We start from the raw sequence: 21,852 nt of genomic DNA, 5'->3' as shown, positions 1-21,852 counted from the left end.
ACAGTGGAGAGGGACTTCAGGCTGCCTGCCTTCCTTGCCCTCCTGGCATCCTTGGGCTGAGCAATGCTGGCTTTGACTCCTGCCAGCTCACAGCTAAACCTGGAGCTGCAGCACGGGGTGGAACCCCTCCAACAGAGAAGATGTCAGATTTCCCAGAGGGAATGAGAAAATGAAGCTGAATGGGTGATGACCAGCAGGTAATGATGTGCAAAATCAGAGAGGTAACAGACACAGGCAGAGCTGAGCTGGGAGGCTGTGAGGAGTAGAAACAGGATGTTAATGGACCAGGTCAATATCAACTTGCTTTCTTAGCAGTCAAAGAAGAGAGAAAGGGAAGAGGGATGGACCAGAGCAGCAACACTGACTCCTTTTTAGACAATCCTTTTTTCCTTCCACTGTCCTTGGGTCAATAGATAAACACAATAGAGATACATTGGGATCCTTAAGGGAATACCTCCTTGAACTCCAGGCAGTAATGCTACCAAAAGAATTAATGTTTTACCTTCACACATCTGCCGTGGCAATTCATACAATCCAGATCTGGTGGCCCAAAATACCTGTCTTAACTGGCCAGACATGGAACAGGAGCTCCAGGAGAAATCAGAGCTACCTTTGAGATATGTCTGATACAGGTACCACAGGTGAGATTGAACAACAAGATCCCGAACTTTGCCAGTTTGAGCTATCGGGATATTTTCTGAAATGCAGGGACAAAACCTGAGCCCAGGAACCAAGGCTATCCCAGCAACAGCTGTTTGGACAGCCCCTCCTTTCAGAATCTTTTCCAGTTTAGAGGACATCAAACAGGGCTCTAAGGATGCTTGACAGGCCTTTAGCATATCCAAAGGATGCCTGTTAAGGTCTCTGTTGTCATCCAGCTGGCTCCTTCTCCATGAGGAAATGTACAGCAAACCACCCTGGGTGTGCCAGGGACATGAAATCAAAGCAGTAACACATTCGAGGACCCATAACCTCTAAGAGAACATCACATCACCGTTCTCCTGAGCTGTCTGTATGGAAACTTACTCTGTGGCCAGGAGCATCTGCAGGCCTTGTGCAAATTCAGGGGTTTTTTATGTCTGCTGAAATTGTTCTGTCAATTTTCACTGGAGAATATGTCTCTCAAAGTGCAATGAGCATGTACCAAGTCATTCTGATCCAGTATCACCCCAGCTGTAACAATGAAAGAAAGAGCAGCTTATCTTTCCCAGTAATTAACTCTAATCTGACAAGACATAGGTGAATAATTGCAAGAATAAAGGCTATTACATCTCCAAGAAATGAAATTTGATCGGGTTTTTTTTCAGCTCCAGTCTTCAGCTAGACCACAAAATTGTTCCTGTTGCAAATCAGAAGTGTGATATGATTAAACAGCAAATCTACTATTACTGCTTTTAAGGCAATACCAACTTTTAATATCCTAAGCAAGTAAGCTTGAGACAGAAGCTGCAAAATTCAATTACAATTTTTGGAACAGTGTCTAAGGCCTAGGGAGCAAATGGCTTGACTTTAGAAAAACTCACCTTCATATTTAGAGAAAAGGGGGCTGGGTGTTAGGCTAGTACATAGTCCTAAGATGCTGCTTCAAAACAAAAAATCTGCATAGTAAGTCTTTCACTCAGTATCATGCATATTGTCAAAGGAAAGGAGTGGACTTCAATTTGCTAGATGACCATGACCATCATAAATTGCAAGGAAATTTTCTCTCAGGGAGTTTGTCAGTAAAGAGGAATTCTGCAGAAACTGCAGGAGGAGAAGAAAAGAGAGATGTTTTCTCAGCACACCTGGTTCTAACTGGTATTGAGGACACTCTATGAGCAGAACCCTGAGGGGCACCACCTCCTAAATTCCCAGAAAAACAGTCTAGAGAACAGCTGAGCTTTAAAGTACTTGGAAGTGCTGTGTGCAATTTAAAATAAAAACTATAAGGCTAAATGAAGTGAATTGTTTAGCCATAAGCCTAAATTAACAAATAATGCAGAGGATAATACTTTTCACCATGTAGCTATATTAATTTCTATACACAACAGTGTATTTTGAAAGCAACATGGTTCAGAGCCACCAATAATACGTGGCTGCTGTGCTATTTCAAATGGCCTGTCTGTGCTGAGGACAATGCAAAATATGATTTTATTAATCTTTCATTCTAATTTCATGGCACTCCGCAGTGTTTGTGACTGTGCACAATGGCAGGCACCAATCCAGAGGCTGTACTGGCACAAGCTGGGTTTGTTCCACTGACCCCAGCAGAGCCATGCTGATTTACACCAGCTGAAATCTGGCCCATGGTTTCTGCCTCGGAAGGATTAAACTTAATTAGTTCTTTATGTCTGACCCACAGCATGGGGATATCCCAGCATCTCAGACCCGAGGGTGCCCATCTCTGCCCTTGGCTGTAGTAAACATCCCTATTTAAACCAATATCATGACAGCTGCCTGGCAAGAAACAGGAACTCTGCTGGGGCACCAGGCCCACTGATTGGTTGGGATGGCCACGAGGGGTCACACAACAGGTTTTTCAGAGGTGGGAGGGCTCCACGGGGGTCCCAATTTCTGCCCTGACAGAGGCAGCTTTCAAGACCAGCCCTACAGGACAGCAGCCCCTGAAAACCATCTTCTGAAACTTTTTCCACAAGGAAGAGGGGTTTGACCCTTCCAAGGGATCCTCCTCATGCTTGGTCTGGATGTGCTCATGGTCTGGTGGTGCTGGAGAACGGTGAGTGTGGGGTCCTTGTCTGCCTCTGCCATGGCACATGTGTTGTGGCACTCCATCACATCACCCTCCTGCTGGCTGACTCTGCCTCCTTGTTTTTCTGCTGCTAAATTACCCTCCTTGAAAGCTAATATGGGGTGGGCAGACTCACACAACTGCTAGCCTTGCAGTATGCTCTGAAAGTTTCCAAATCTCTGACCAACAGGGAAGCAGAGAACACTTTGCAGGGAAAGATTTAACACCCAGGTCCTGCCACCCAGACAGTGCCCTGCTGCTTTGGCCAAAACACTCACTGCCGACCCTCTGAGGATATCAGAAGCCAAATAATTTGGGATTTTAGAGGTTAAAACACAAGCACCTTAGCTTGTCTTGCTGTGCCAGAACCCAGCAGCAGTCTGCCCGGTTCCCAGCATGATCCATGGCCCATGGGAACCACTGCTGAATGAGGACACATTGCCACACTGTCCTGTGCTCACTCCAGTTTGACAAATGCTTCTAGGGAGCAACTTACATAGAACCCATTGTAATGATCATGCCTTGGGGCTGTGTCCTTTCTTTCCAAGCAGAAGGAGCTGAAAGCATGTATGGAAACTATTTCTCACTGGACACACTGGTGCAGAGAAATCCAAAGCCCTCTTTCCCTGTGCGTCTCAGCCTGCACATCCTCACTCACACTCCTCACAGCTTTCTGGTTTATCAATCACAGAATCATTAAGGTTGGAGATGTCTGAGATCATCAAATCCAGCCATTAACCAGCACCACTGCACTCAACATGCAGCTATTATGCATAGGACAGCTTAGGGCACCTGCTGCTGAGCAATTTGCAGTTGAGGGATTATTTTCTGGTCCTCAGTTGAACAGGTTCCCTGTGATGGGGCTACAGAGTGAACAGGAAGAATAATAAATGTAAAACTCATGACATTCACCCTGTGCAACCCAAGATGAGGCAACACACGAGGGAAATCCTAACTCTGACAAAGTCAATGGTCACCTCCTCCTACTGCGTTAGGATTTTGCCTCTTTTTTTTTATTATTTTTATTCTTTTTTTTTTCCTGTTTGAAACTGAGCAATCTGTTTTGCCAGGAATGGTGGCTGGGTTTGTTTTGCAAAACACGGCTAGGAATGTCACAATGCCTGCCTTCCATGTAGGCACAAACAGCTTCAGTATAATCATATAAAAATCCCCTGCTGCTAAGCTGTACCTATATGGAGTTGACTTCACTGTGTCCCTTCACTTGAAGACTTGCTGAAATGCAGCTGTTAACCCTGAGGTATATCTCCTTACAGATCTGAAGACTATACACTGGTTCAGTAATTTTGTCATTTCATCTGGGAAAGATCAAGTCTGGAAACTATTTTTTTTTTTCCTCTGTTCTCTTTAACTTGGTAATTGCACTGTCTGTGAGAAAACAGAGCAGAAAGGAAATTGCTTCTAAAGGACATGGTAATAAACGTGTCACGTATATCACTGAGCTCGGTTGTGTTTATTATTAACTCAGAATGGAAGAAGACTCGAGCTGCGGTGCGGGAGCATGATGGACTGGTTCTCCCCAGAGTGCAATTCCAGACTGCACTGATTATCCCACATTTGCACCGAGGGGACCCAACCCATGCCGTGCACCTCATTAGCTGAGCGAGGGACCTGGGAATCCTATTTCTGTGTACATTTCTCCACAGTTCAGCAGCAGAGAATTCCCTAATCTTTCCCTCTTTGATAATTTCCACTGACTGAGGATACGACTAATTTTAATTAAACCAATATGTACTGAGGATTACTCCTCTGACTTCACACTAATGCCAGCCAACAAAGGTGAAAATCCTCCTTGTGGGGCCTCCTCTTTGGGAGTTGTAAGGTCCATGAACTTCAGCTGTGAGGTTCATCTGTAGAGATGAACCTAAAGCTGTTGGCTTGATGGTGAATCTCAGACAGGACTCACAGGGTAGTGAATGCAAACACTCGTAAATTTCCCTGTAACCAAGATTTCCACTTTATGTCTTCAAAATGTATGTATTCAGGATAGGTGTGCTGTGCTACTACTTTAGATCAATCCCAAGCTGTAAAATAGAGATAAATGTGTCGAACAAGTAGCTACTTGTGTTTCCCACTACTTTGCATAAATGAAATGACAGAAAGCAGCTTGATTGTGTAGTTGAATCTGGCCAAAAGTTGTCTGAAACTTCCTGTTGGAATATATATATGGTCCTATATAGACAGACCATGGATGGGCAACCAAGCAGCTGGGCTTTTGGCTAACACTGGAGCTAGAGAATTGTACTGTGGACATCCCTAATTTTTATCAAAACCCGAAGCAGTCCTGCTCAGAGGTGTGAAAGTGAGGCAGCTTCACCAGGGCATGCAGAGCAGACACTCCTGGGCTTTGAAAATGGGGGGACCCATCCCAAGACACTGAAATATCACTCAGATTTAGGGAGGACTTTCAGGTCAGCTGGTTTGGGTCACTTCGGGGGGTTGAGTGCAGATCTGCTGCTAAGTGAGGAAACATGCTGTGATAGGGACTGGGTCACAGTGACAATCAGATGAAACAGGGCCAGTTTGGTCTCTGTGCCCAGTCCTGGGGCAAATACTACAAACCATCAAAAAAAAAAAAAAAAAAAAAAAAAAAAAAAAAAAAAAGAAAAAAAAAGACACACATATTCACACATATATCTGTAGCTCCTCCCTGGTCACATGAAGCACATCTCTCAGGGCACATATTTTGAAAGTTGTATATTAGCCTTTTTTTTTTTCCCCAGGAAATTACAAAGGCAGCATCCATTCAAAAATCTCTGTCTGCCTGATTTAAGTTAATAAGCTCCGCCAAGACAGCAATTATTGTCCTGTTTGGCTGCTGCCTGTATCCATTATGTGTGTGTATATTATTGTTATTTATCAGCAATCTCCTTGGAGCTATACAGTGACACAGGATTATGATATTCGCTGCTCCCAGAGCTTGCTGTACCAATTACAAACAAATGATCAGCAACAACCATAACTGCAGAGCTTCTGATACAAGTCAGACAATTTTTGAGCTGTGGTTAGGGATTCAAAGAATCAAACTGTGGCTTGTCAGATTATCAGGACCTTGAGTTTTTGTATGATCCATCAGAAAAAGCCAGTGCTTTGGCTAGAGCACATTTGATGCACATTCCTTTGAGGATGGTAGGACTTTTTCCTTGTTTGGTTGGGGCTTTTTTTCCCCACACATGGCATTGGTTTTAAAGCATTTAAGTAGTGATTATCCCTTATTTTCCTACTTTATCGGCAACAATGAATTGTGGGGATAAACAGACTATATGCAATGGTTAAAAAAAAAAATAAAAGCACATTTCTGAGCTAAGAAAATGAACTGTGGAGCAAAGACCACGGCGCAATTACACAAGCTTATTCACTGATAGAAGTAAGTGCTGTGGCAGGCAATTATTTCCAGATTCTACCATGCAAGAAAGGAAAACTGTTTGCTGGAGAGCATTCATGAGGGTCAGATGATGGAGGGAAAGGCCAGGAAGACAAGAAGGAAAGCTTTCACATCCCTTTTTCAAGCTGTCACATGAAAGAAATGCCTGTAGTAACATTCAGTGAATGTGAACAGGGGGATGTTTGCAAACTGCCAAAAAGTCCCTCAGTGGGGCAGAGAAAAGAGAAAGAAAATTATCATGAAATAAAACAATAGGAGAATTGTCACCATTTTGAGCTATTTTTGTCATCTGGAGCTGTGGGAAGAGAAGCAAGCCGTGCCTATCCAGTGTGCTCTACCCTGGTGCTGCTGCAGCTACTGCACAGATTCCTCAGGTGCAGCTGGGGAAGGACATCCCAACGCTGGTGATAAACATTGAGTGCTTGATGGCAACAAAGAGAAATGGAGAGAGCAGAGTCAACAAAGGTCTTAGACCTGACTCACCACCATGTGAGCTAAACAGCAGGGTTAAAAACATGTGCCCTGAGCCCCGTCCCAGCTGCAAAATCACCTGGGCTTATTCAGAAACCACACTGGTCCTGGCTGCACGTGTGCATGCACCAAATTAGCCACATGTTCTTACAGACTTCTGCCGAGCTGAGACTGTTGCTGTTTGCTGTTTGCTGTTCAGCCCTGAGCTGGTGGCTGCAGGACTCCCACAAGACAGCATCTGCTCTGGACGATGGGCAGAGACCACCAGCCCCTTGGAGAGTGTGGAGCTGTTGCCCCACAGTGATTGCAGGGGGGACCCAAAACACGCACATTCCTACCAAAGACACCAAGGCAGTGGGGTGGCTCTGGACCTGCTGGCACATATACCACCATCCCAAGGCTCAGGCAAGTTGGGACCAGCACACCACTCCTGTGGGCACAACAGCTCCACTAGCCCAGGAAGCTGCCCAGGATTAAATGAGGCTGCAGAGAAAGCTCCTCAGGAAATGCAGCCACTCAGGCATAAGAGAGCGAGTCCTGCTATCTACAAATAACGGGCTGAAAAACAGGAAACGGAGGTCAGGAGAAGACAGCCAGTTCTCATATGGCGGCGTGATAGCAGTGACCTTCCACCGGGGTCTGCCTCTGTGCGGTGACCTCAGCTGCTCAGTCCTCCGTAAATGGCCTGGCAAAAGGGGTGAGGAGGGAGGGGAGAGAGTTGGCCACTGATAAGGAGCTGACTGAGGACAAGGACAGGCTGTGAGAACTGCAGACGGTGAAGGGTCAAAGGGCAGAAAAAATTCAACACGTACAACTGCAAAACTAGACATTTTGAGGGGGGGAAAAAAGAGTCCTGGACTGACATGGGCTCTGCACAAACCACTGCTGGTCCAGAGCTGGGTCCTGTGTTTAGTGTCCACTGAAGCACGAGCTGAGCCCCCGGCAGCAGTCAAGAAAGCAGGTCAAGCACTAGGAGCCTTCAGGAAGTGAACAAAGATCTCAGCACCTGGCAGGGGAAGAATTACAAACCCTGTCCTCCCTCCTCCCAAAACAACTGGCCACATCTGGAGATGGATGCTGGGCTGGATGTGAAACCAGTCTAACCCACACAACATGGCCCTCTCCAACAGCCATGCTGTCACCTCAGTGCACATCCAGGGTGGGAGGTCTGTGCACCACTCAGTGTCACAGACACAGCCTATCTCTCTCCATGCCCAGTAAATGAGAAGGCATGCAAATAATATGAAAAGGAGGCCCCTACCCCTTGCCACAAAAATAGCTCTGTCCCAATCAATAAGTGACTTTTTTTCCCAGCCTTTAACAATGGGATATAAAATGTCAATACCCAAAGCAAACACCAGAATACCAGCGTTGGGAAGGTCCATCACATTCCTTGTTTGCCAGCCAAAAGTTGGCCTAAAAAGCATGTAGCAATAGGTTTATTGCTTTTCGGTTGTCAATAACAATCTACATTATTTACAGTAGAAGTCACCTGGCCGTGGAGCTCTGCCATGGGCACCCTCTCTCTCCTGCCATCTTTAGTCATACTTTCACAATACAGATCTTGTTGCAGGGCTACTGCAAGCAGCTGGACAGTTTGCCATGTGTTTTCTTGCTACAGCTTGAAATAATTCCTGGGGACGTGTTACATCCTGAAAGCTGAGACAGCTCCAGACCAAAGCAGCCAGTGAGCCCGCTGCACTCTTTCAGGAACTGGTTTGTGTGTCACAAGCAGGCAATTTACACCAAAACACTCAAGATTGTGCTCACATGGGCTTGAAACAAATAGTGCTTGTCACAAGAGGAAAGGGTTTTTTGCTTTCATCTAAGATGGTAACCTTGCTGCTTCTCCCAAAATCAGAAACTGACACCTCAGGGTTTGGTAGCACAGTGTGCCAAGATGTCAGCAGACTCTACTGCCCAGGGACAGTAGGAATGGGGCAGCTGGGAAAGCTGGTAGGGAACACACAAGGAGGGTGCAAGGGACAGGCATGGAGCCATAGTTGGACAAGCATTGGGGACCAGTGGGGACATGCAGGGGGTTTGGTGGGATGTGTGAAGGGTCTGGAAAGCATGCATGGCACACAGAGACACTTAAGAAGGTGCAAAGGGACAGGTGGGATACAGGGGAGGTGCATGGGGGGCACAGGAGACCCATGGGCATGTGGTGGGGCACAGGAGAGCATGGCAAGCCATGTAGGCAAACATGGAAGGACAGGTGTGGAAAGAGAGCAGAACACATGTGGAGAAGTAGCGAGACACATGGGAGAGCATGTGGAAACAAGGGGAGACATAGGGGTTTGGGGGCCAGGCATGGCGTGACACAGCTGGCAGGAAGAATGGGGGTCACAGAGTGGGGACACACTGGAGATGGAGGGGACCCAAAAGGCTTCTCTAGGCAAGTGTCCTCATCTCCCATGGGGCTCCCCATGTGTGCCAGTGCCACAGCCTGTGGTGGGCAAGGGCACTCAGGGGGATGTGCACACTTCAAGGGCCAGAGGGAGGAGCAGCAGCAGCCCCTTCTGCACCAGCCCTCCATAGAAAAGGTGGGTGTGAGAGAATTATACCCAAAACACAGAGATAACACAAATATATGTAATAATTTGTGTACATGTACTTACAGTTAATTAATATATATCTGAAATAAGAAAGCAATGATGGCCAAACAGTGGATCTGGAAAGCAAGTGTGAAGCACAGTGAAACCCCCACCCACCAGGGAGGAAAGGTAGCCCAGCCCAGGTAAGGTGATGCTGAGGTGGTGTGGGGGGTGGTGGGGGCATTAGGGGGGCTCTCTGAGGGTCACTCAAGTATGAGTATGAGGTTCCCCTGGAGCCTGGAGAAGGCAAGGGCTTCTTTTTCCCAGACTTCCTCTTCAAAAGGGAGGAAAACCTCCTGCCTGTTCATTGCAAAGCGTATCTCTGACCCAGTGAAACCAGTAGAGGAAGTGTCAAGCCACACCCTGCAAAGAAAACAATCCCATGTGAATGTGTACGTCTGTATCTGTGCACAGATGGCTCAGGGCAAGGGAGGCTCTGTGGCCCAAGGGATCCAAAATCTGCCCTGTGGCCGCAGCGGTTGTGCCCAGGCTCAGGCACTGGCCCTGCTCCTCGGGCTGAGAGCCCATCTGGCCACAAAGGCCCACCCGCTCTCCAGCACTTGGGCTGCCAAAGCTGGCCATGGCCAAAACCTGGCTTATGAAGGAGGACTTCTAATTCCAGCCTAGTGTGCCTCGACTCAAAACTAATTTGCAGTTTTTCCTTAGCCTAAATCCACCAAGAAAAGGAGATTGGTGGAAAGTACACGGATGTACTCCTTTCCCTTCCCTCCATCCCAGCAGTGAAGTTTTCCCCAGGAAGGCAGGCAAGGAGATTTTCTGGTGTCCCAAGGGAGTGGAGGGATGTCACCGTGATATTTTCTGAAAAATCTCTTCACAAGGATTTTTCTCCTGAGCAGCTAAGAAGCCTCAGAAAAGAAATGTAAACAATAATTATCTGATTGCTTGGAATGTGGTCTGGAGGTTGCTTACCCACAGGTGCATCTTTGATAGGTTCCACGTGAATTGTTTTTACTTAATGACCAATCCCAGACTCTCTGGTCAGTCACAGGTTTTTATTATTCATTCTTGTCTAGCTTTCTGATGTCTCCTTTCTCTTTTTATAGTATAGTTGTAGTATATCATTTTCCTTTAATATAATATAATATAATATAATATCTTAATATAATAAATCAGCCTTCTGAGAACTTGGAGTCAATTCTCATCTCCCACCTCGACCCTCACAACACCACAATTGGTGACCACAGAGGGAGACCCACAGCCAGAATTTTTGTGCGGCCAGGCAGAATGACCCACTACACCGTGGTAAGTGGGACACTTCCTCAGATATGTTTAGCCACAATCCAGCTTTACTGTTGAATTGTCCTCACATCTCTGAAGACAAACTTGAAAAGAAGTATGTTACAGCTCTTGGCGTTTTCCAGTCCTCAGGAAAAACTTGTTGATTTGCTTTTCTTACAAAAAAATGCAGCTCAAAATCGGCTATTACAGGCTAATTTAACCCACAGCATTCTTGCAGCCTGGTACCTTTCTGATAACACGGCATGAGGGTTTGGGTGGATTTGTTTTTCTCATGTTTACTTTAAATCAAGTCAGTCTGTTTTTCTCTTTCACTTCTGCCACTCGTGGATGTGTGAGGCAGCATTTTAGCTCAAAGTGCCCCCGACTAACAGCAGGAGCTACCACTCACAGCTTAAACAGCCTGGGATTCTCCACTGCTGCCCCTGTGTCTCCTCTGCCCACAGCCCCACTGAGCTCCAGGTCTCACCCCTTGGGATTAAGATGATGTTCCTGCTGTGTTGCCTTGTGCTGGTTAGTGGGACTTCACACTCCCTGCACCAAGATTGTGTTTGAAGCTCAATTTCCATGCTTGGCATCAGGCAGACAAGTTACCCTCAATGGGAGGGGGACCAATGTGGGTGACACCCCTCAGGCTGATTGCTCTCAACCTCCTTCCCTGCTCGGCAGCTGCCTTGGGGACAGGGTGGCTTTGGCAGCTGCCAGCAGGGACCTGCCCCGGGACCTGAATCCGTGGGGTGGGTACCCAGGGTGGGGGGAGAGGAAACAGGCTGTTGGAAGGCACCAATGAGGCTGAAATTAAAAATGGCAAGGAAAAGGAAGAAGAAAGGGAAGCCAAAGTAGAAATTCAGAGCTCTGGAGCTGGGAGAAGGAGTCAGTCTGTTACTCTGCCCTTACTCTGCCGCTGTTAAGCTCTACCCACTGAGCAAGTCCAGTAAGTAATTATCAGTATATGCCAGCTGTTATTTCAGTACTGGCAACACCTGCATTTAGAGAACATCTTGTTTTTTCTGTGAAGCTGCAAGTGCTATAGTTAACATATTGGTATTTAATGTTTTTTGGTCTGTTTTTTTTTCTTTTAAATCTTCAACCCGTAGTGCCATGCTAGGAGTACAAATGAAAATGAAACTCAGCAGTTCAAAATTACTATAAATTAATTTCTATTATTTCAATATTACTATAAATTAACTTCTCCTTTCCATGCTTGTCCCCAGCCTCAGAGCCCTGCCTTATGCTGCTTCATCGTACTCACTGAAAATAAACCCAATAGAAGTTGCAACATCTTAGCACATTTCACATAAGGCTATTCCTGGCACATGCTGAAAAGCATCTATTTTAATGGGACTTGGGGGGGGTGGGTAAACCATTTAGCCAGTTTTTGGGAGGAGGTGCCTGTATCAATAGCAACTGAAGCATATCTACAGGAGAAAAAGAAGAAGAAACCTGAGAGAGAGATGCTATTGAGTTGTTGAGGCTTTCAAATCTCCTGGCATCTTCTATTTTATTTATAGCTCCTCTGTGACTAAATATTATTTTTCAATTACTATATTGTGTTTTTTTCAGTTGGGCTTCTTATCCTTTCTTCGAAGCAATGTGACCACATAGTAAACTGTTTTTGAGGAGTGTTTGCTGTTTGAGGTTACGAGATGAAACCACAGAGTTCCTTATCTTGTCTTTCTGCATCTGTTTTTACATGAGCTAGCAGAGCAAAAGAGCGAAGCAGTAACAACCGAAAACTCCTTTTTCTCCTCTCCCCACCCATATTTTTGAAGCCACAGGAGAAGTCCCCTGTAGGATCCAGCTGCTGGCTCTCTCTGGTTTTTTTTCTGTCTGCAGACCAGGTAGGAACATACTTCCAAAGGGTGGGCAGCAAGGGAAAGCAGGAACATGGAAAGCAGTCACCAGCCTGGCATGGTTCCCCCTGAAACTTGTGTTTGTGCCTTAGGAAACAGCTCTGGAAATAGCCATAAAGTTTGTTTTGCTACCTTTCCTCCCCAAATTTTCAGCGTTCAATATTTAATGGCTGATAAGTCTTGACAGAAAACGTGTCTGGACATGAAAGCTGGTGGGAGTTTGCTCGGTGCTTGGGATCCTGGGCATCAGTGCAGAGGGTTTGGTGGCTGTTCTCCCCAGGGTTGTTATCTGGTGTTGGGAGGGCAGCGACTGTCACTGCTGTTATCTGGAATAGCTTTAATCACTCTCAAGGGAAGACTTTTGGGTGAGCCCCAGTGACAAAATCTGCTCCAGTATTTATAGTTTTAGGTTACAAGCTCATTAAAGACACCTAACAGGGATGAACTGGGCCACCTTTTCAGGCAGGGATGTGGGCTATGGGGGACTGGAACATCTGGTCCCTGAGCTGGTACCTAGAGGCCTTTCCAACCCACTCAAGCTTCCACAAACCTTGAGTTGCTTTCAAAGGCATGTTTTACATGTTCCAGTGATCAGGCTGGATGTATCCCAACACGTTTCTATGTGTCTTGGTACAAATCACTGTGTGAGGCTATCTCCTTGCAAGGGTTCAGCAAAGTCAGGCCAAGCTGGGACTGGTGCTTAAGAACAGCCATGCTTGGACTGCTGTGGCTTTTGGATCCCGTGACCTTTAGCTAAGAGGGAAATTATTTAAGAAAACCTTATAAACAGCTTCTCAGACGTATGTCTTAAATTATCATTATCTCCAAACTATGGCTCCATGTCACAGGAAGTGCCCAGCCATTTCAAGGATCCTTGGGCAGACAGCACAAAGCTGCCTCTTGGGCTCTCTTCCCACATGTTCATCACACTCAACCAGCCCTGTAGGAAAACAAAATCTGCCCCAAAGCACCTGGAGCACCTGGGATGCCAAGGAGGAGGAGGCAGTGGAGGAAGCCATGAGCACAGGAGCTGAAGCATGTTCTGGCAGAGACCAAGTCAACAGCACACATCTGACTAGGTAGCCTCTTCTCCCTAAGCTCATGGCTGGATTTTGGAGACAACACAATTTTTCTGGCATGAAATGACTTCCTCAATCAACAGATTGATTTCTGAGCAAAAACATTTGTAATATCAATCTCTGAGGGACATTCATTGTTTGTGCACAGCCTCCAGCAAATCACATGGAAATTTTGCCTGAGAAACAGAATTAGTGTCATTATCTAGAGACCCAACTTGAAAAGATAGCTCTGATAATGACATAGGTTTAGTGCTGCCTCTCGGAAACTCCAACTTTAATAAGATGGCCGGGGGAGCTGTTTAGACAAACATTTCCTGCTGGCAGAAGCCATTTCTGAATCACTTGTCAAGCTCCAGGTAAGTCCAGGAAGCTTCACCCAGCGGGTGACTTCTCACTGCCCAGCCCTTATCTCAAAGTCTAACCTGAACCCTGCTCCTCCTTCAGCTCCAGGCCATTGCTACTAACCTGCCACCTTCAAGAGCAGAGCAACAGCTTGCTTTTGTTCCTGTTGATATATGTCACTGAAAGCTCTTTCCCATGCTCTTCCTGCTCACTTCTTCCCAGGGAGGACCCTAAGTGACCCCAGAGGTTATATGCACAGGCCTGTATCTTTTATGCATGGTTCTTATAGGGCTTTTCTAAATACCAAAGGTGAAAAGCACACACTGCACCTCAGGTTGGCTGCTACAGAGTCATTAACCTCATGGCTTTTACCCATAAACCCTTTTTCATAGAATGATAGTGTGGTTTGGGTTGGAAGGGGCTTTTAAAGATCACTCCAACCTCCCTGCTGTGGACAGGGACATTTCTCACTAGATCGGGTTCCAACCTGGCCTTGAACACTTTCAGGGATGGAGCATCCACAGTTTCTGTGAGCAACCTATGCCAGTGCCTCACCACCCTCAAAGAAAATAATTTCTTCCTAATACCTAAAATAAACCCACCCTCTTTCAGTTTAAAGCCTTTGCCCCTTGTCCTATCACTACATATCCTTGTAAAATATTCCTCTCCAACTTTCTTGTAGCTTTCTTTTCCGACGGGGCCAGCTGTCACTTCTCTTCCCAGTGCTTTTCTCCACAACACTGTAGCATTTCACCTAACATCCTCTTCACTGGTAACTGCTCCCCATCCCATTCCAGGTTCTCTCTAACAGATCCCTTGGGGTGGATTAGCTTGAAGGGACATTGGACGATCAGTGTTTGTAAAGATAGAGATATATGTAGGGTTTATTTTAGAATAATTTGGTTGCAATGGAAAGCAGGCACGTGGCCGTTTTGGTTACTGTTATCTACAGTAACATGGCAATATGACAGCATCAAAATATCACTCACTTAAGAAAATGTGTAAGGGAAAAGAAAGAAAAATAAAAGGTAAGAGTACCACTCATGGATCTCACGGCAAGACTTGATTGTTGCAATTTAGGGTCCCTGTGTCAAAGCGATGATCGCAGTCTTGACCTGTTGGGGGTGGGGAAAGAAGCCCGTGAAACACAAAGTCCAATGGGTTCAAATACACTCGGGCTCAGTGGGAGCGCCCAGGCACCTCCCCTGGGGGCGAGCCTCAGCAAGCCTGGTGGGAAGCCTCAGAAATGAGTCTGGGGGCACTCTGGGGGCTTTGATGGTTTGTGACACCTCCTAAGTCATGACAGCTGCCTCTCACATCAGCACAGTTGAGCCAGGAATGCCCCATCAGAAGGGATGAAAACCCTCAGGACCTTTCCCAGGTGGAGGTGTGGGGGGGGGCTTCACACCTGAGTGACTTCTGTCAGGGAGGGCAATTGGCAGGATGAAAGCACCATCCCACCTCACGAGATCTGCCTCTTATCAGCCTCAAAGCCCGGCTTGTAGCCGCTGGTGGTGATTGCTCACCCCCTCTGGCTTGTGCAGACCAGAGGTTTGCCATCACATACCCAAAAACTCACCTCCTCCCCCTCGGGGGGTGCAAAGCACCCTGCCTCCGCCACAAATGGGCCATTGTTTCGGGTCATTAACCATTAACATTTCGCTGGGCTGGTTGATTGCAGGACACGATGGTATTGCCTTCCCACCAGGCATGAGCGGTAACCTTCCCCCGTGGGCGCTCCTGAGCTCCTGACACGGCATGTCACACCTGAAAGGCATCTTCTTCATAACTGCTTCATCTCCTACACTGAGTGGCTTCTCTGTTTCCTTTTTTTTTCTTTTTTTTTTTTTTTGTGTTCCCCTGATTCACCTGTTGCATGAAGGGCGGCATTGGCAGGCCTTGCAGGAGGCAGACCGGGCAGCCAGTGCTCACTCTCCTCCCTGCATCACCCTGACTGCCTGGGCACAGAGCTGACACAGTTGCTTTTGCCAGTCCCAGGGGACATTTCCCCATCCAGCCCCATCCACATCCCTGCTGTGCCTCTCCAAGGGCACCCAAAATCTGGCGTGGGTCACAGACCCGCATGCAGAGGAGAGCTCAGTGCTCTGGCCTTGCCAGAGGTAGAAGGCATCCCTCCCTCCGTGTGCCCTCTTTGCCCTGACCCATTTCACTCCCTTTCTCTGCTTTACTTCCTGTGACAAATTTGCTGTGCCGGGTCTGTGGAAAGCAGCTGGAAGAGTTTCATGCCACCACTGTTTTTCTCCTTTATACCACTCAGCAGGCTTGGATCCATTCAAATCTTCCCTTCTTTTCTTCATTTTTTTCATCTTTTCAGTGCAGCTCCCTACAATTTCAGTTTTTTGGCTGACTCGAGGCTTGAAATCTGTCTTTCCTCTTTCCTGTACTTCCTCCTGCAGTAACCCTTCATGTGCCATGGCTTTGCTTTCCACAGGAGGCTGGTATGAACCCCAGAGTGGAAAGCTGCTGGCACCCGACAGAGCCACATATAAGGAATGTCACAGTGGAAAGTTTTCAGGACACACTGCAAGCTGTGCTGGCTCCATCCTGCAGACAGGTAAGGTAGGTAGATGCCCAGCATCTCAGCACACAGGAGGACTGCAGGCTCAGGCAGGCCCTCAGGAACAGGCAGGAAGCAGAGCCATTCCACGTCACAGCCGCCGCTCCTGACAGCACAGCTGTGCCTCGGGCTTGGACACCCCCGCTTCTGATGGCACAAATGCAAACACATTTCTGGCCATCTCATGTCTTCTGAGGACCTGCCACAGTCTGAGGCAGGAAGGCCAGCAGTCAGCTGCTCTTCCATTTGGCAGATGCCTGTGCAGCTGGAAGCCTGTGGTAGGACAGCAGTGGGATGTCCCACCAGCCAGCCGAGCTGCTGGCAGCTGCAAGCTCAGCTGTTGCTCTGCGGTTGGACTAGGTGACCTTTTCCAACCTAAATGATCCTGCAATCAGCAGTGAAGGTTTCACATTCTTGGATAACAGTTAAAGCAGGGCAGGATGAGTTATCAGAGGGGAATAGAACCCTCACTGGGCTTCTACCAACCTACCTAACTACAAGAACCGGCAACAGAAAAGGACATTTTTGCTTTGTCCTGATTTAAACCATATTGGTAAGCCCTCCTGAAGCTGGTCTGACTTTCCTCCGCTCTCACCAGGAAGCATTTTGTGTGTCTATTTATTTTGGGATGCTGTTCACTGTGTGCACACTATCATATGATTCTGTAGGAATAATAATAATAATAATAATAATAATAATAATAATAATAATAATTAGTTATATGCGTACACATATGGTGTGATGCTGGCACCCTGTTCCCAAATAGCTGGAGTCAGATGTGGAGCTCAGCATGCTGTTTCCTGGAACAGATCCCCAAGTACCACAGATAACTGTCTCAAGTTAATGCTCCAGATTGGGCACCTCTTTGGGGTTTTATTTTTGTTTAAGAAACATATTTGCCAAGAATAGGCATATTTGCTGATCTGGAATTTTCCTTGGACATTAAACGAGCCAATGGCAACAACGCAAGAGTCATCCTTGTCACATGGGTCAACCTCATCTCTCTTTTCAAACAAGTCAGGCATTTCCAGCCTCACAGCCCTGCCAGCTCCATGCCCACATCCCAGCAGCAGAGTGCAGAGCAGACTCAGTGCCTGGCAAACCCAGCCTGGTCAAAAGCAAATGACAAAGGAAAATACCCTTACCAAAAAAAGGTCATTTTCTATTAAGAAATGCTCTTTCCTGCTTTTTATCTCTGGTTTAGGGCTTTTTTCATATGATTTCATGGCATTTCATTTGTCCTGCATATTATATAGGAAAACCTTATTATTTTTTTATTCTGTTTCATTTTAAAACTATTAAAACCATCTGCCATTTAGTAAACACTAACATACTTTCTTTTCTAGATCAAAGTGTCTCCTGTCTGTGTTGTAATGGAAGTTTGACATTTTTTTTTTTACAAGACAGGCAGGAGACACTTTGATCAGGTGCCAAACTGTTTCACTACAACAAACAGGCAACACTCTGAGCTAGAAATGATAAGATGTTATTATGCACCGTGATGATTTCATGACATGTCAGCCATGATGTTAAAAAACCCTACAGAACATAAAACTTCAAAAATATCACTGTGAAATTCCAGATTTTTTTAAATGAACAACTTATGAATTGAAAGCATTCCTATTATATTTTCCCCTACAGATTTATTACCTTTTTGTAGCATAATTGGCTATTTTTTGGAGTTATTTTAATTTTGATCAGCATCTTCTGTCAAAAATGATTAATTTGAAAAAATTCTGATGTATTCAACTTAGAAAGCTTTTTTAAAAAGCCTATTTATAGACTAAATATTATTGTCCCTGTCAGAGAACAAAGGAATCACCTGCCAGCTCTTTTGTCATTCCTAAATAAGTTAATTGCTTGAGGATTATTTTGTCCATATTTCTCAAATGCACTGCTCCGACCAGTCCCCCATACATGTTAGCCTTTTATCTTGGGATGCAGGATGGCTCCACAGAGAGCCCATGGCTTTCCAATAACATAAATACTGCAGCTACACACCGTGGAAAAACGAACGAGCAAACAAAACCATGCACATTGTAATTTCTATCTTAATTTGCATTCTAAAGAGAAGATGATCTCTTCCGTAGCCACCTATGCTGAACTCAGGGACACCACAGACAGGATGGGTGTGAGTGTGCAGCCCCTGAACACAGGAGCTGCAGGTGGAGCAGGTAAAGTCAAACAGCCTCTCATCCTCTCTCCCTTTTCTCCTGCTTTGTCAGCAGAAGCTATTCCAGCTTTCCATGAGGACAGTCACAGCTGAGGAACGGTTGGTTATCTCTGATGGACACGGCAGCTGGAGGAGGTGTCTGCAACCCAGGATAACTGGTAGCAGAAAGGAAGCAGCATGCACAAGGTCTCAGCAGTGGGAAAAGATGGGCACCCCTTCTCATCCGCAACTTGCAAATTATTTTACCACAAATGAGGTGAGAAACTTCATGGGCCGAGAAAAAAGTTACCTCAAAGAAAAATCTGATTCGGTATTAGGAAAAAAACCCAAACAATGTTGGAAGAGATTCCCCAGAAGAGCTGTGGAATTTTTGTTGTTGTAGGTTTCCAAAACTCAGGTGGACACATCCGGAGTGATCTGCCCTCATGCTGAGATTAGCCCAGCTCTGAGTGAGAAGCTGGAGCACACAACCTCGCCAGGTCCCTTAAAGGTTCAGTCATTCTACATCTATGCTACTTTGTCCCTGCAATCATGTGATGAATGCCAGGCCAGGAGATAACAAGTCTCAGGTTTTCCCAAGCGTGATCTTGTATCCTTACCCACATTTGCTGTGCTGGTGGTGCAGGTCATCACCTCCCATTCCAGGCACGTGCCATCAGAGGCACAGCACCCAACCCTTCTAGGAAAAATCCTTGGCTTCTCAAATAATAGTTTCAAGCATGCATTTGAACCAGCCTGGGGTTGAAGGACTGGTATCACACCACCCAAGGTCAGGCAGAGACCCAAGGCAGCACCAGTCTGGGGGCACAGCGAGTTGTTTGTCCAACACAACCACATGCTGCTGCGGCGTCAATACACGGAGCATGTCTGAGCACAGCCCAGGCCGCTGCACACCGGGGTTCTGTGTCAGAGTGTGCAGCACAAACAGGCACCAAGCACAGGTCACTTCGTGTTTGGGTCTGTTTTCATCCCCTGATGCTTCAGGTCAGCAGGTGTCACAGCCTGGAAAATGACTTTTCAGAATCAGTGCAACAAAGGCTGCTCAAGAAACAATTAAGCCTTAGATCAGCCTCACATCTTTTAAAAGCTAGTTGGTCAAAATCAAAAGCCAGAGGATTGTGTATGTTTGTCATTTCAACGCAGCAGTAAGTATTTTAATGTGCAATGAATCATTACTCACAGAATGACAGAATATGCTGAGTTGGAAGGGACCCCAGGGATCACTGAGTCCAACTCCCAGCCCTGCTCAGCACCATCCCCAAGAACTACACCACATGCCTAAGAGTATTGTCCAAATGTTTCTTGAGCTCTGTCAGGCGGGTGCTGTGACCACTTCCCTGGCGAGCTGTTCTAGGGCCCAACCACCTCTGGGTGAAGAACCTTTTCCTAATGTCCAACCTGAACCTCCCCTGGCACAGCTTCAGGCCATTCCCTCAGATCCTGTCACTGGTCAGGGAAGAGATCAGTGCCTGCCCCTACTTTTCCCCTCACAAGGAACTTGGGGACTGCAAGGTCTCCCCTCTGTCTCCTCCAGGCAGAACAGACCAAGAGACTTCAGCTGCTCTCATATGGCTTCTCCTCCAGGCCATTAAATGCAGAGCCTGGGAGGCTATAGGTTTGGGCTGGGCAGAGCCAACCAACCAGAAGCAATGCTATTATTGCATGATTCCAGTTTTTAAACAACTCTCCTGTCCTTTGCTATGCTCCTGGTGAAGTTCTGATGTAGTAGACTGGAGATGGGACCATTACTGCCGCTGGTTATTTTTGCTGGAAACGGCTGTTGATATTTTTTCAGTCTCATTAACTTAGCCAGCAGTTTCTGGAAAACAGAAAAGTCAGTGCTTTCTCTTGACCCTTCAAAACACAACCTAAGCTTTAGGAAGCCTGTTGTTGGAGAGTTCTGGATCCACAGTCCTGCCCCTACTGTTGGGGCCACTGAGAAAGCACTGCTGGCAGTAGGGTGGCCGTGCCCCTGGTACCTGTGTTCCAGCTCCAGGGAAGCAATCTTCTACAAAGCAGTTGGTGCCAAACACTGCCCAGGCTGCAGAGCTGTAATAAAAAGCCCTCCAGGTTCTTTTGGGGTGAGTGAATGAACACCACTGCCTCTGAACTAAATGCTACTTCTAAGAGGCTCAGTAGAGCTGTAGCATTCTATAACCCCAATCTGAACACTGTTTCTCCTCACCCATCTGCACAGCTGAAAGAGAGTGGCCCCTTGCCTTCCCCATTTTTGTAAACAAGGCTGCAACCTTTATTCCTGCCTTGAGGAACGGATTGAATTGCTTTTGATGATCCAGAACAATGTCATCCTTTATTCCCTCTTCAAAAGCAATTAGTATTTCAGCTTGATTATTTGCAGATAATATGAGTCACCAGATAAAACACACTGAATACAAAATGCTCCTTGGGAGGGAAAGAGATAAATGGTATTTAAGGTTAAAAATCCAGCATATGCTTAAATATCACAAAACTGTCACATATCAAGGAAAAAAATTCAGTCCCACTTCATGAAACAGAAAGATTGATCCTATGTTTGTTTAACCCCAAACTCTTAATTAATTTGTTGCAGGATCAGGGCACCATGACACCAAAGGCAGATTGTGTCACTGTCACAGCACAAGAATAAGTTTAATGCAACATGATTTCAGAGTTGTCAAACTACCCAAAATTCCAGGCCAAATATGTCATTTAATCTTCAAAAGACAATTTTGGAATTTTCTTCTCTTATTTCTTTTCTGATTTCTAGACTGGTGTATTGCAGCTCGTTGGTATTTTCAGCTCTTTTACCCAGAAACCCAAGGCTAGAAGCTGACTCATTCTTAATAGAATGTACAAATCTCACAGGAGCAGCATTATTTCAGGAACTCACATTTTAATGGGAACATCAAATCTATCTGGCATTATGATAAGGTCATCAGAAATTAGCAATACTGAAGGTTTATCCTGGGTTTGCTTCTAACACAGATGATGGCTGATACATCCCTTCTCTGTACTGATGCTGCCAAGTAGCTTCATTGGTAAACTTTGAAATATATACATAAAAATGGAGTTTTGTGAAAATTTAGACCAAAAATAAAATTTGCTTTTCTCTTTTTCTGAAAAGATCTGAGATTTTTCATATACAACATCTCAAAAGGGTGTATGTGTTTTCACTTCAACCTTTCCCTCAATTGGAAATAAAATTCCCTAGATTCCATGGCTGGAACAGCCATGAACTGCCAGGCTTTGCTGGAAGGATTCTTCCTTCCCCCTGGGATGTACATCACTGTGTGCAAAACTGCTGTGGCCTTCTACAGAGTGTTTTATATTTACATTAGATTGATTCAAGACTTTTTTTTAGTTTTTAGCATTGATACAAGACTTTTTCCCTC

The 21,852-nt window shown here is 46.0% G+C and overlaps 1 long non-coding RNA gene across 3 annotated transcripts; it reads left to right on the top strand.

Moving 5' to 3' along the window:
* The first annotated feature begins 11,875 nt into the window (after nucleotides 1–11,875).
* Nucleotides 11,876–21,583, top strand: LOC132323630 (uncharacterized). Of its 3 annotated transcripts, XR_009485392.1 has the most exons (4): nucleotides 11,876–12,297; nucleotides 13,158–13,744; nucleotides 16,183–16,310; nucleotides 18,537–21,583. It is a non-coding gene; the product is annotated as an uncharacterized LOC132323630 (long non-coding RNA). The 3 variants fall into 3 exon arrangements; XR_009485390.1 differs by lacking the exon at nucleotides 13,158–13,744 and having other exon boundaries at nucleotides 11,897–12,297; XR_009485391.1 differs by lacking the exon at nucleotides 13,158–13,744 and having other exon boundaries at nucleotides 11,901–12,297; nucleotides 16,183–16,305.
* The last annotated feature ends 269 nt before the right edge of the window (nucleotides 21,584–21,852 follow it).

Source organism: Haemorhous mexicanus, chromosome 2 (assembly GCF_027477595.1).
Source record: "Haemorhous mexicanus isolate bHaeMex1 chromosome 2, bHaeMex1.pri, whole genome shotgun sequence".
NCBI lineage: Eukaryota > Metazoa > Chordata > Aves > Passeriformes > Fringillidae > Haemorhous > Haemorhous mexicanus.
Note: the sequence above shows the minus strand (reverse complement) of the source record. Positions and strands in the feature narration are given on the sequence as shown.